At 44.9% G+C, this 14,044-nt stretch overlaps 1 long non-coding RNA gene across 2 annotated transcripts; it reads left to right on the top strand.

Annotated features, from left to right (window-relative positions):
- Positions 1-3,958: 3,958 nt before the first annotated feature.
- On the top strand, positions 3,959-13,822 carry LOC104997371. Of its 2 annotated transcripts, none has more exons than XR_826322.1 (4): positions 3,959-4,383; positions 5,394-5,422; positions 6,969-7,471; positions 13,634-13,822. It is a non-coding gene; the product is annotated as an uncharacterized LOC104997371 (long non-coding RNA). The 2 variants fall into 2 exon arrangements; XR_826323.1 differs by having other exon boundaries at positions 6,966-7,471.
- Positions 13,823-14,044: the final 222 nt, after the last annotated feature.

Raw genomic sequence — 14,044 nt, 5'->3', positions numbered from 1 at the left:
GAGAGAGATGAATGTTCTCTGTGTCCTGAAATGGTCACGGAGCGCGAGCTGGAGGAGCTGCTGCCTTTTGCAGTTTTGCTGGAGGCACGATCTCGACTTCAAAGATGATCAGCTGCTCTGGTCAGCTCCCTTCAGCTGTGTTCAAGGAACAGGGACAGAGCAGCTGTTGAGTATACATGCTCGCATCCAGAGACAGTCCATACTCTGCAGGAACTCGGAGTCTGCAGGTAGCTGCAGACCCACAAGGAGATCATCTTGGAATTATGTGCAGAAGGAAGCAGAGGAGCTGCAGGAAAGCTGGGGTCAGGGTATGTGTGTGTTGGTGGGGAGGTGTTGGGGATGGGAGAGGAATCAAAGAAGGCTTCGTGGAGGAGGCAATGGCTGAATCTTCAGAAAAGAATACAGAGTAACAGGGGTGAAGTGAGGAAAGCAACAGCTCAAGCAAAGACACATATGCACACAAAGAGACACACAGAACAAGCAAAGACAGTTTGCATGGGAACCAGCAGGCAGGGGTGTTTAATTCAGGCTAAATATGCCTCTTCTGGGGAGGTGACGACTGCCAAGCTTCTCTTCAAGGGTTAAGACAGCACATCTGAGCTTCTTCCACTAAAATCTCATGGGGCCTGGAATCTTACACCTGATCCCCCACCAATGGGCTTCCCTGGTGGCTCAGATGGTAAAGAATCCTCCTGTAATGCATGAGATCTGGGTTTGATCCCTGGGTTGGGAAGATCTCCTGGAGGAGGAAATGGCAACCCCCTCCAGTATTTTTGCCTGGAGAATTCCATGGACACAGGAGCCTGACGGGCTACAGTCCATGGCATCTCAAAGAGTCGGACACGACTGAGCAGCTAAGCACCCCCCATCAACATTACAATTTTGTTTTGGCACAACAGGCTTAGAGTTGCCAAATATATACTCAGCCGAATCTGAAAAATCAAAGCACTTTAAGGAAAGGATTAATTATTAAGAGCAGATCTATTCAAGCTTAGCACTTAGGAACCTGACACAGATTTGTTCTGAAGAGAGCAGTGAAGAGATTCTGGAGGCAATGATTAGATTCTTGTGCCATGACATCTTGCAAAGTGTTAGCTGAGCCAGGTAATAAAAAGAGAGGTTCACATACCCCCTGCTAACTCTTAACATTCTTCCACTAGCTCCTCTTGAGATCACCCAAAGATTAGCCAAATATTAGGGAACATATCCTGCTGCTGTAAAGTTTTGTGTACCGTGTCTTCCCGCTGGTTAAATGATGCTTAGTTTGTAAAAGTAGCCAAGGGCAGAAATTCAGAAACAGAATCTGTTGTGAGTACAAACACAAATATACTCCCTTCCACTGTATTATGCTAACAGAGGTGTCAGATAAAACCACTGCATAGCCCTGATACATTTTTCCTTAGAACAAAAGCCTGTTTGCTTTGTAATGTTAATCCTAATGTGATTTGGAGAAGCAAATTAAATATTGATGAATCTTTTAGAAAATTTGTGGATGATAATGTGTCTTAATTCATCGTGAAAACTTTTAAAGGCACTGATGATCATTCTTTCAAAATTGCTTTTCTCACTACAAACAGTTTGACTTCTATTCAAAGGGAATTTTTTCGGGTAGCATTATCAATCTGCAGTGGAACTCATCCTTAAGGCAGGTACCTCAAAACTGGAGTCCTGTCTCCTATGGTTTTGAAATGGCACACTTGAGATTGCATGGTTGCCTCTTGGTGGAAAGGATGTCTGTCTGTCATTCAAGAGAAACAGAAGTCACTTTCGGTGTTTAAAATGGGAGGAATTTAATCTAGGGTGTTAGCTACATTGGAGAAGCCAAATAAGTAATAAATAGAACAAAGCAACCCAGAGATTCACACAAGAAGGAAAGTCAGTGTCATCTGATACTGGATGGCAGTGGGGTGAGGTGAGTTTGCCCAAGGCCAGGGGCGAGGTCACCAGCTGGGCTGGAAAGGCTGCAGCGAAGACAGAGAGGGAAAACACCCCAGCATTCCCGTCCCCTAGCATTCCTGTCCCTCCTCCAGGATATGCGTCGGCGGATTAGAGCCCAAAGCCAGCTGAGAAAGGAGCCTGGAACTGCAGCATCGACCCCAGCGCAATGCAGGCTCTAGCAGAGGGAAGGCCAGGGGTCTGCAGAGCTTATCAGCTTTTCACCAACTTTAGTAATCTGCAAGAGGGACGGGGTGAGGACCCTCTCTGATGAAGACAGGTGCAAGGAAAAAGGGGAGGAGAGAGTTTCAGATGGAGAACAGAGAAATGAGCCCGAATCAGGGTCCTGCTCTTCCTCCCCATCTGTTCTTCTACTCTCTGGTCTGATGAATTTTCCTAGTTTTATTATTTTCTTCTGACTCTTCATATCTTACTCCATGCTTTAAAAAATTACCCCCGGGAGAAGAATGGATGCATGTATGTGTATGGCTGAGTCCCTTTGCTGTCCACCTGAAACTATCACAACATCGTTAATTGACTATTAACAATGATTAGTGTTAATTAATGATAAGTTAGAATCTGAAGCGTGTCTCTGCCATTAACTACACCTAGGTATGTCATTTGTGACATTGGGGAAGGTCTTGCCTTGTCTGAATTCTGGTTTTTCTTTGTCTCATCTGAAAAATAGAATTAGAAGTTTTTAATATTTACTCTGCTTAGTTTATAAGTGATTAATGTATGCAATCTATCAAGCCTTTGCCTGGAGCATTATAGTTTTGATTATGAATTTAGTGCATCATTCTTGCCTAGGTCACTCCCATAACCTTCAAATGGTCTCCCCACATCTTACCTCTCAAGGTCTATTCTCAACCGAGCAGCCAAGGTGATCTTTTTGAAATGTATTCTCCACGTCACACCTTGTCTTCGAGCCTCTCATTGACCCCGATAGTGTCTTCCCTTGATGTTTACATGGTTCACCTCTCATCTCCTTCAAGACTTGGCTCAGCGTCACCCAGCTCTTGCACCTTGCCTTCCGTGCCTTGCCAGCATCCCAGCATTTCTGGTCCCCCTTCACCTGTTTAGCCTTCCCTTTTCCCCATAGCACTCAGCACCTGCTCACACACTCGCTCACTCTCTCATTTTAGGCCTGATTCCCTGGCACACACTTCAGCTGGGAGAGACCAGGGTCCTTGTTCTGCTCTTATCACGTGGGTGGCGGACCCCATCCCCACCCCAGGGTTTCGGAGTCCTCATCATTTCCATGAACGGGGGTCCAGATAAGCTCTACCTTGCTTTCAGAATTTAACTTCTATCCTGTTAGCCTGTGCACATGCTTTGAGAAGCCATTGTCTGCCAGTAGAGTACACCTGTTATTTCCCTTCACTTCTCTGTCCTGTGGTCAGGCTGGAGGCAGCAGATAAAGACATGAGAGACTAACTCACAAACGAATGAAAGCAAAGTCAAAAGGCTTCCTAAGAGCATCTCTGGAGGGCCAGACTCTCAAGGGGCATCCAGCCTCTCATCCCTTCATTCGGGGTTCCTGCCTTTCTGTAGTTCCTCATGTGTCCACTTCAAGATGGGTGGGGAGAGATGTATAGGATGCTGGGAGGACCGGCATCCCAGTTCACCTTGCACCTCTCTACAGAAGAATGTCGCAGGTCCTCAGCCACAGGTGCAAATCCATCTGTCCATTTATCTGCCCACTCAACGACCTATCCATAACTTTCTTCAGCCTATTATCCTTGAGGGACTAGATGCCTCTATAAGATACCTCTTCATTTATTATAGTTCCTCCCAAATCATTGTGTGTGCATGTTTCAGTCACTCAGTCATGTCCAACTCTTTGTGACTCTATGGACTGTAGCCCACCAGGCTCCTCTGTCCATGGGGTTTCCCAGGCAAGAATACTGATGTGGGTTGCCATTTCCTTCTCCAGGGGATCTTCCTGACCCAGGGATCAAACCCGTGTCTCATGTGTCTCCCGCATTGACAGGTGGATTCTTTACTACTGAGCCACCAGGGAAGCCCCCAAATCATTAGTGTTTTGTTATTATTATTTCTTGTTTCCCTCCCCCAGCCCTTGCTCATGCTATTTGCTTGCCTCCCCCACCCATGTCTTTGCCCATCAGCATCCTCATCGTCCTTTTAGGTGCCTGTGGCCGATCCTAGCTGCATCCACTTATAACAGAGGATCACCCCTCTATTCTCCAGCTGCCCTTCCCCTTGATGAGTCATGTGACTAATTCTGGCCAAAGGATGGTGGATGAGCAAGACGTGCGTCCCTTCCAGACTGAGGTGTCCACTAGACACGTTCTGCTCTGCATCTGCCAGCTGACTCAGTCCAAAAGATGGCAGAGTCTCAAGTTGGACGCAGCCCAGGCCCCCTGAGAGGGCCCTGGAGGACAGCCACTCTGAGAAGGGCTGCAGAGAGGAGTACATGACTAAGTGGTGAGTAAGAAACTTCGACTGCAGAAGCTACTCTCGATTTTGTGACTGTTTGCAAACAGGTTGGTAGCTCAACAAATACATATCGATCATGATTGATCTGATGATGAAAAGTGAAAAACTAAAAGTGTTAGTTGCTCAGTTGTGTCTGACTCTTTGTGACTCCATAGACTATAGCCCATCAAGCTCCTCTGTCCATGGGATTCTCTAGGCAAGAATACTGGAGTGGGTTGTCATTTCCTTCTCCAGGGGATCTTCCCAATCCAGGGATCAAACCCAGGCCTTCTGCACTGCAGGCAGATTCTTTACTGTCTGAGCCACCAGGGAAGCCCCTAATGTGATGCTGAAATGCATCCGCATATGTAACTCCATGTAGGGAACATGTCACCAGATATATTCAAAATGTAGGAAGTTCTGGGAGAGGTTGGACAGAGGAAAATGAGAGCATGGAGTGTGTACATTGGGTGTGGGGACACCAAAGAGGTGGAATCCAGCTTGATGATCAAAAAGAGTCCCCAGGTTGGTAAAATCTGAGCTAAGATCTGAAGGATAAGAGCACTGGAGGAAGAGAAGGCTTTCAGGAGAAGGGGCTCAAGGTGCCCAGGCTGAGCTGGAGGAAGGCCAGTGGCGTTATCTACACAGATAGTGAGTTCAACCCATGATAGGCATTAATACATGTTTGCTAAATGAATAACCAAATGAATGATCATTATTAACTGATTATAGGAAAAGATTGGAGGAGATAGAAACAAAAAGAGGAATAAAAATTTGGGCCTGAAAAATGCCTTTCTAGAAAGGCAAATACCTTCATTTATTAAAAAAAAAAAAAGAGAGAAAGAGGTATATGAGTTGTTTCCCTATTGAGAAATCTCCCTCAACCTCAAACCTATTGCAATTAAAGGGAGGAATGTGAAGGGCTTTCTCAATCTATCTGTTGTAATGTGAAGCTTTGTAAGGAATTTATTCTGTATTGTGTTGGGAAGATTCCTCTAAGCCTGGCTGTCTCTCCACAGGCCCTGGGAAGCCATGCAGGACCCATCAGGTAAAGGAGAGGAAATTCTGCTTTTCATTCTACAGGATGGAAAACAAACATTGATTAGTGGACCTTTATGGCAAATGTGGACAGAGTGTTTGGGAGAAGCTGCAGATATCTATTTCTAGTCTCCTGCACTAACACAATAGTCACACTGTGTGCTCTTCACCAGCTGATGAACAGATAATTTATGGTTTATAATCTAAACTGTCAGAGTTTCCTTTATGTAATGACTACAGACTATACACAGCTACTTTTGTGGAACCTAAAAACATCATTGCTTCAGGCAAGATGGAATGTGCAATAAATAATTTAGCAACAGACCTCTCTTCATTCTATTTATAGTAAGTTAAGATTCATCTCCATGGCCAACGTGAAGCACCCCTGAGTGGATGGTAAAACCCAAATATATCTCCCGTGTAACCCGATTCATGCTGAAAGGGCTCCAAGAATTCCAAAGATACTGCAGAGCTTGGAATTCCTTCTGCCCTCCAAGTCAACATATGTCCTTTTCTCCCTCCTGGTTGCTTTTGCTCCAAATAACAATGTCTGGTGTATAACTCTGTCTTGGAGGCCATTTTTCACCTCCTAAAATGCTTTGGATAGAAACTGTGGCACCTCAGTCCCTGCTTGCTTGTTCACTTTTTATGCCATGAGAGCTCTCACTGCAGTATCCACTGCAATCACGCCATGGCCAAGCAGATTCTTTGACAGACGTGGAAACCAAGGCTCAGAGAGCTTGGGGCTTCCCCGAAGTGGCCAATGGGTGCTTTCTTTCACTCAGAATATTTTAGTGAGCACCTTCTGCAGGCAAGCTGTTGTAGTTAGAAAGGGCCCTGGGTTCCAATGCTGAAAAAGATAGAGATGGTCTCTGGCTTCATCCAACTTATATTTTAGTGCAGACAGATACTTACTATTTATGCAACTGATGTCTGCATCAGGGCTGTGACAGTGCCAGTGGAGATGTGTGGGCATGGACTGAGCAGGGAGTAGGGCATCCGTTCTGCCTGGAGGCCTAAGGGTGCTTCTCTGAAGAGGCAGCATGAGCAGTGAGAACTAACTGGTTCCTAGACAGAAGGGGAAAACATTGTCCAAAGAGGGCAGATGGGGAGAAAGGCCTCGAAGCAGAACTTGGTTTTTAAATTTTCTTTCTTTCTTTCTTTTAGCCTGTGCTGGCTTTTTGTTTCTGCTTTCTCTAGTTACAGTGAACGGGGGCTACTCTCCAGCTCGGGCTGCTCATGGCGCTGGCCCCTTTCGTTGCAGAGCACAGGCTCTAGGGTGCTTGGTCTTCAGTAGTTGTGTCTCATGGGCTCTAGAGCTCAGGCTCAGTAGTTGTGGTGCGTGGGCTTAGTTGTTCCACAGCATGTGGGATCTTCCCAGATCAGGGATTGAACCCACTTCTCTGGCATTGGCAGGAAGATCCTTTACCACTGAGCCACCAGGGAAGCCCCAGAACTTGTTTTAACACTAAAGAATCTTCATCAGGTGGCAGAGGTCTTTAAATTCACACCTTTGATGTCAACTAACCAGACTCTCTTGCTTTTAAAATGAGGAGATCCTGTAACGTTTGGCCTGGCTGTGGGCTGAGACCATCTCTACCTCCCAGAAGATCTGAACCTCAACTCAGCTTGTAGGCTGCTCGGGGACACGAGAGACAAGTGAAAACAACTTATGCCCAGGATGTATGAATGAACTGCCAACTAGAGCAACGTTTATTTCCTGGAATGAGATGGAGGCAATCATGTAGTAATTATAATAGTGTCATAACATTGAATGGGATAAAAATATTAACATCATATGTTACCCAATGAGTAACAGTAGCTCATGTCATGTTTGTTTGTTTGTTTTTGGCCAAGGCCTTCAGCATGTGAAATCTTAGTTCCCTGACCAAGGACTGAACCTGTGCCACCTGCATTGGGGGCACAGAGTCTTAACCACTGGACCACCAGGGAAGTCCCCCTAGAAGCTCTTGTTTTGACTGCACTTTCACGTATTCATATAATGACTGTCAGCCTCTCAACAACCACGTGAACATGTACCATCCTCCTCATTTTCCAGGTGAGGTTATCGAAGTTTAGAAAACGAGGTTACTTGAACATGTGACTCGGTTAAGAGCTTGAATGCAAGCTCTTTGCTGTGTTGCATTTCTTCTGTTCTACCATGGCCTCTGGATTCCCCACACTGCAGCTCTGTAACCTCAAGTGAATTGCTTAACCTCTCTGCAACTCAGCGCTCTGATTTGTTAAATGGGGAAATAATAATACTAATTGATAGCTCAGTTGGTAAAGAATCAATGCAGGAGACCTGGGTGTCATCCTTGGGTTGGGAAGATCCCCTGGAGAAGGGAAAGGCTATGCACTTCAATATTCTGGCCTGGAGAATTCCATGGACTGTATAGCCCATGGGGTCACAAAGAGTTGGTCACGACTGAATGACTTTCACTTTCACTTTTCACCATGACCTCTGGATTTCCCCACACTGCAGCTCTGTGACCTCAAGAGAATTGCTTAAGCTCTCCACACCTCAGTGCTCTGATTTGTAAAATGGGAAAATAATAATACTAACTAATGGGGTTAAAGTGATGATTAAATGAGTTAATGCATGTCATATGGGGACTTCCCTGGTAATCCAGTAGCTAAGACTCTATGCTCCCAATGAAGTGGGTCTGGGTTTGATCCCTGATTGCAGAACTAGACCCCACAGGCCACAACTAAAAGATCCCTCATGCCTCAATGAAGATGGAAGATCTCAAGTGCTGCAACTAAGACCCGGCACAGCCAAATAGATAAAAATAAGTATTAAAAAAATAGCAAAGCAAAATAAAACATGTCATATGCTTGAGACAGAGCCTAGCCCATAGTAAAAGCGGTGAAGTGTTAGCCTTATTATTGATTCTCTTTGATATTATTACTAGTTTAATATTTGAATTTTATATCAATGATATTTGATCCTTCCATTGGTTTAGTCTGAGATAGTAGTAGATAAGATGAGTATCTAATGAGTAGATAAGATCATCAAAAGAATATTCTTTGTTTTTTTTGATAAATGGAATCTGTTAAAATTGGTTTTATGGACCTTGAACTTCAAAGGAGTCGTTAGCCTTAGGCTAAAATGATCACTCCCTTTTCTAACAAACCTGTCAGCTACGACAAGAGTCATGAATGCTTGACATTCATTCATTCATTTTCAGTATAATGTGCCCTGAGTACCTGAAGTACATCAGACATTGTTCTTGGTATAGCAATAGGCAAAGCAAACAAAATCCCTGCCTGCTCAGAAAGTAAAGAGTCTACCTGCAATGCAGGAGACCTGGGCTCAATGCCTGGGTTGGTAAGATCACCTGGAGAAGGGAATGGCTACCCACTCCAGTATTCTTGCCTGGAGAATTCCATGGACAGAGAAGCCTGGTGAGCTAGGAGTCCCAAGGAGTCGAACATGACTGAGCAACTAACACTTTCATTCTCACTTTTCCATGATGACAAGGGCTTTAGAGAAAAGCAGGAGGAAAGGGGGTGGGGAGTGCAGAGTGAGAGGGTTTAAATTCAGTGATCAGTGACCACCTTGCTAAGAAGGTGACATTTGTGCCAGGACTTTGAGGGAGTAGGGGAGCCACCCCCACAGTCCTCTGGGTTAACAGCATCCCAAGCAGACTGTTTCCTGTGTGCCCTCTAATTCCTTACCTTCACACTTGATTAATTCAGTAATCATTCTCATTCATTTATTAAGTATTTTTTGATCATTTGCTTTGTTCTAAACCCTATTCTGGGTGGTATGACTTCGGTGAATGGTGCTCCCATCCTGGCAATTACTGTGTGTTTCACAGTGTAACCAGGGAGACAGGAAGACCATTCACAATAACCATACTGGATGATAAGGCCTGCAGCTTGGGGAATTATGGTAGCAAAAGGAGATATGCCTAAATACCAGAGGCAAGAGAGACAGGATCAGAGTCTCAGGCCTAGGGAAGAGTCACAGAGCAGGTGAGAGTCGAAAGAGCCTTCAGACAAAAAAGCAGGACTCTGTTAGGAAGACCAAAGAGGAAGGGCATTCAGGCAGAGGACTGTGTAGTCAGTTATAAGCACAGCGGTGTCCTCTGGGGGCTGGAGCAAAGGTTGGGAAGAGGCAGGCTGGTGAGGCCAGGAGGTTCCCACACTGGGATGGATTGTGACGTTTTTCCTGGAGCTGGCAGGGGTCAAAGAAAGGTTTGCAAAGTGGGGCGTTATCCTATTTGTTTGTGAGAATGACTCTTTCCACAGCTATGTGTGGGAAGGATCAGCTTTCTGATGGTACCCAATCAGAGGTTTGGAGATGGACCAGCCACCAACGTGAAGGATTAGGAAGCCTGTCAGGCAGAGGGATTTAAAAGCTGGTGCTGAGTCCTAGATGTCATAAAAAGGGCAGTTTGACAGCCCTTGATAATGATGTGGCTTAGAGCATGAGGAAGGAGGTGAGGAAGCTTCACAGGCTCCTGACATGGGTGACCTACATGACGATGATGATCAAGAGAGGGCCTCTAAGAGTTATGGGTTCAAATTTAGACATGCTGACTTTGAAGGTCTCCAGGAACATCGTTTCAGCAAGCAGCGTCTACTGGGCACAGCCTGTGCCCATCAAAATCAGATGACCTGACAGGTCTGGATCCAGGGTTCTAAGACTTTCAGAGACTGAGGTGGCTTGTGTTGTCTCCTGTGTTTGGGAGATGCTGTCACTGTAACAGTTCGGAAAGCACTAGCCACAGGCCAGATGCTGCTGGGTGAGCTGGATAGTGACTTTCACACTGTCATCCTTAACTGCCCTCCAAAGGGTAGGTACCATTTTAATTATTTATATTATTTCCTTTTTTGTGTGTTGCTATTTCTATTTTATAGAGAAGGAGGAAACCAAGACTCAGAGAGGTGAATCAACCTGCCCAGTCACCCAACTACAGAGTTAGGACTTGAATCCAGATAAAGTAACAGGACCTGCATTCCTAGTTACCACTCTGCCCACTTAGGGTCACGTCACTGCTTTGCATTGTTGGTATGTGGTTATGGATGCACATAACCATCTGTTTTTTTGATAACTTCGCTTGAAAGAAGGGGATAGGGAAGAAACTTCAATTAAGTAAAAGTAGACTCTTGTGGAGAAAATATTGACTGTACAAAGAGAGCCTTATGTGTATAACTGAACCAATTGACCTGAAACTAACACAGCTTTGTAAATTAACTACACGTGCTAAGTCGCTTCAGTTGTGTCTGACTCTTTGGGACCCTATGGACTGTACGCTGCTAAGCTCCTCTGTCCATGGGATTCTCCAAGCAAGAATAGTCATTTCAATTAAAAAAAAAAAATTAGAATAAAAAAAAAAAAGAAAGAAGTTGAAGAAACATGAGTCTTACATAAAGTGGATTCAATAATAAGCTTTTTGGTACAAAAAAGTCATGCTGTCTTTGAGGTTCCCCCAAATATATAGTTATTAATCAGCAATCATTTACTGAGTATCAGTTGGCACTAGAAATGTTCTGAGAATGGAAGGTAAACAAGATAAAGGCTAGTCATGCCCTCAAAGAGCTCACCAAAGAGAAAACCAAAAATGAGGCTACTGTATTGCCCCAAGGTGAGGCTCTTTCTACCAAATTTTAGAAACCGAAGCCTCAAAGGCAGCTTGTCTCAACTGTGCTTAGTAATCTAAGACCCCAGTGCCCTGTATAGAAAAGGTGATATTCAGACTGGTGGCTAGCACTTCCGGATTTTTGGCTATGCTGGGTCTTTGTTGCTGGGAGTGGGTTTAGGAGAGCAGGGGCTACTTTTCATCGGGGTGTGAGGTCTTCTCATTGTCGTGACTTCTCTTGTTGTGGAGCACAGATTCTAGGCACATGGGTTTCAGGAATTGCAGCTGCAGGCTCAGCAGTTATGGCCCACAGGCCTAGTTGCTCCACCGCATGTGGAATCTTCCCAGACCAGGGATTGATCGAACCCATGTCCTCTGCACTGGCAGGAGGATTCTTTTTTTTTTTAACTTTACAGTATTGCTTGGTTTTGCCATATATCAAAATGAATCCACCACAGGTATACATGTGTTCCCCATCCTGAACCCACCTCCCTCCTCCTTCCACATACCATCCCTCTGGGTCGTCCCAGTGCACCAGCTCCAAGCATCCAGTATCGTGCATCAAACTTGGACTGGCAACTCGTTTCATATATAATATTATACATGTTTCAATGCCGTTCTCCCAAATCATCCCACCCTCTCCCTCTTCCACAGAGTCCAAAAGACTGTTCCATACATCAGTGTCTCTTTTGCTGTCTCGTATACAGGGTTATTGTTACCATCTTTCTAAATTCTATATATATGCATTGCTGCTGCTAAGTCGCTTCAGTCATGTCCAACTCTGCAACCCATCGACGGCAGCCCACCAGGCTTCCCCATCCCTGGGATTCTCCAGGCAAGAACACTGGAGTGGGTTGCCATTTCCTTCTCCAATGCATGAAAGTGAAAAGTGAAGTCACTCAGTCGTGTCCAGCTCTAGCGACCCCATGGACTGCAGCCTACCAGGCTCCTCCATCCATGGGATTTTCTAGGCAAAAGTACTGAAGTGGGGTGCCATTGCCTTCTCCAATATATATGCATTAGTATACTGTATTGGTGTTTTTCTTTCTGGCTTACTTCACTCTGTATAATAGGTTCCAGTTTCATCCACCTCATTAGAACTGATTCAAACGTATTCTTTTTAATGGCTGAGTAATACTCCATTGTGTATATGTACCACAGCTTTCTTATCCATTCATCTGCTGATGGACATCTAGGTTGCTTCCACGTCCTGGCTATTTTAAACAGTGCTGCGATGAACACTGGGGTACATGTGTCTCTTTCAATTCTGGTTTCCTCAGTGTGTATGCTCAGCAGTGGGATTGCTGGATCATAAGGCAGTTCTGTTTCCAGTTTTTTAAGTGGCAGGAGGATTCTTGACCACTGAAACACGAGGGAAGTCCAAGATCGGTGGCTGGCCCTTTAATTAACTTTTTAATGGTCCCAAGCAAGGGCATTGCTGCAGGATTATGATCACTTCCATTCCATAGATGAAGATGGTGAGTGAGGTTCACAGAGATAAAGCAACTTGTTTCTTGGTAGCAAAACCGGGATTCAGATGCAGATATCTACCTGCAAGGTCCACAGTAAACTGTTCTCTTCTATCACATAAGCCAGGAAGGGAAGCAGCGAGAGAGTGGTAAGGGGTGATGCATCGTTCAGGGAGAGCCTGGTTATAGCAGATGAAATTCATCATCTTATTTTTTTGTTTACACTTTCCTACCCAAATGCATACCAAGAAAAGTCCCATCAGTGGTTATGTTCCAGACAACAGGGTGATTCCCTTGACCTTCTTCATTCTCATGTGTCCACTGAATTAATCCAGCAATGGAGTATTATTCCCAGTTGGTGAGAACTCTCTGCATACCGTCCACATGCCTGGAAAAGTGAGAATTCCATAAGCTAGTTAAGAAATGCAGCCCAGAGCCCCCTGAAACAGGATTTGTTGTTGTTGTTTAGATGTTAAGTTCTATCCAACTCTTTGTGACCCCATGGACTGTAGCTCTCCAGGCTCCTCTGTCCATGAAATTCTCCAGGCAAGAGTACTGGAATGGGTTGCCATTCCTCCTTGGGGGGATCTTCCCAATCCAGGGATTGAACCACACATGTCCTTCATTGGCAGGTGGATTCTTTATCCCCAAGTCACCAGGGAAGCCCCAATAAAGGATTATAGATGGTTAGAATTATACAATGTGCTCTTACAAAGTCATTAAACCAATTCTAAGACCTGGAGGTCAAGATTCACATGATATTTGCATTTATATTCTTGACACCTAGGGAGGAAGCTAGAATTTAGTACACATTCAAGGATTACTCCTAGAATAAATATATAGTGAATGAAAACATAGCCTGTTAATGTTACATCTAATACTATTTTCTACTAGTACATTAAATTGCTAAAATATGTGGTCTGATTAGAGTATAGAGCACTTTAGCATAAGACACATAATAGTTCTTTGATTAGAATCTTTGTGGAGTGGCTCTCAGGAAATGGGATATTTGAGTTGAATTCTGACAGGTTATGTGGTCTATTCTCCTGGTACCCTACTCCAGTTGGGGTGGATTTCTGTGTGCTTGCCTGCCTCACTGGACTATCATTTCCTGGGGGTGGGGGGCAGGAATCAATTATGACTTAACATTTTTGTTTCCAGTAGCACTTTCCAGCACCTTCCAGAACAGCTCTAGGAGTCAGCACATTATATTAGAAAGCTGCCATTGGAATCCCACTCTCATCGATTCTTTGAGCAATTTCTGAAAAACACTTGAAGCCTCAGTTTCTCATCTAAAATAAGAGATCGCCCTGCCGAGAGATGGGCCGGCCCGGCGGCGCGCGGGCAGCAAGCGGCGGCGGCGGCGGCGGCGGCGGCGGCGGCGGCCCAAGATGGCGGAGCTGCAGCTCGACCCGGCCATGGCGGGGCTATGAGAAAAAAATAAAATAAAATAAGAGATCATTGCCATCACCTTCTAGACATTATTTGTTATAAGAATTAAATATTGGTAGTGATGTAAAGTGTCTAGTATAGAGGCTACAACTACCAGCATATGGTGAATGACAATATCTC

Source organism: Bison bison, unplaced genomic scaffold (genome assembly GCF_000754665.1).
Source record: "Bison bison bison isolate TAMUID 2011002044 unplaced genomic scaffold, Bison_UMD1.0 scf7180017864307, whole genome shotgun sequence".
Taxonomy (NCBI): domain Eukaryota; kingdom Metazoa; phylum Chordata; class Mammalia; order Artiodactyla; family Bovidae; genus Bison; species Bison bison.
The sequence above is the reverse complement of the archived record's forward strand: the minus strand, read 5'-3'. Positions and strand labels throughout refer to the sequence as shown.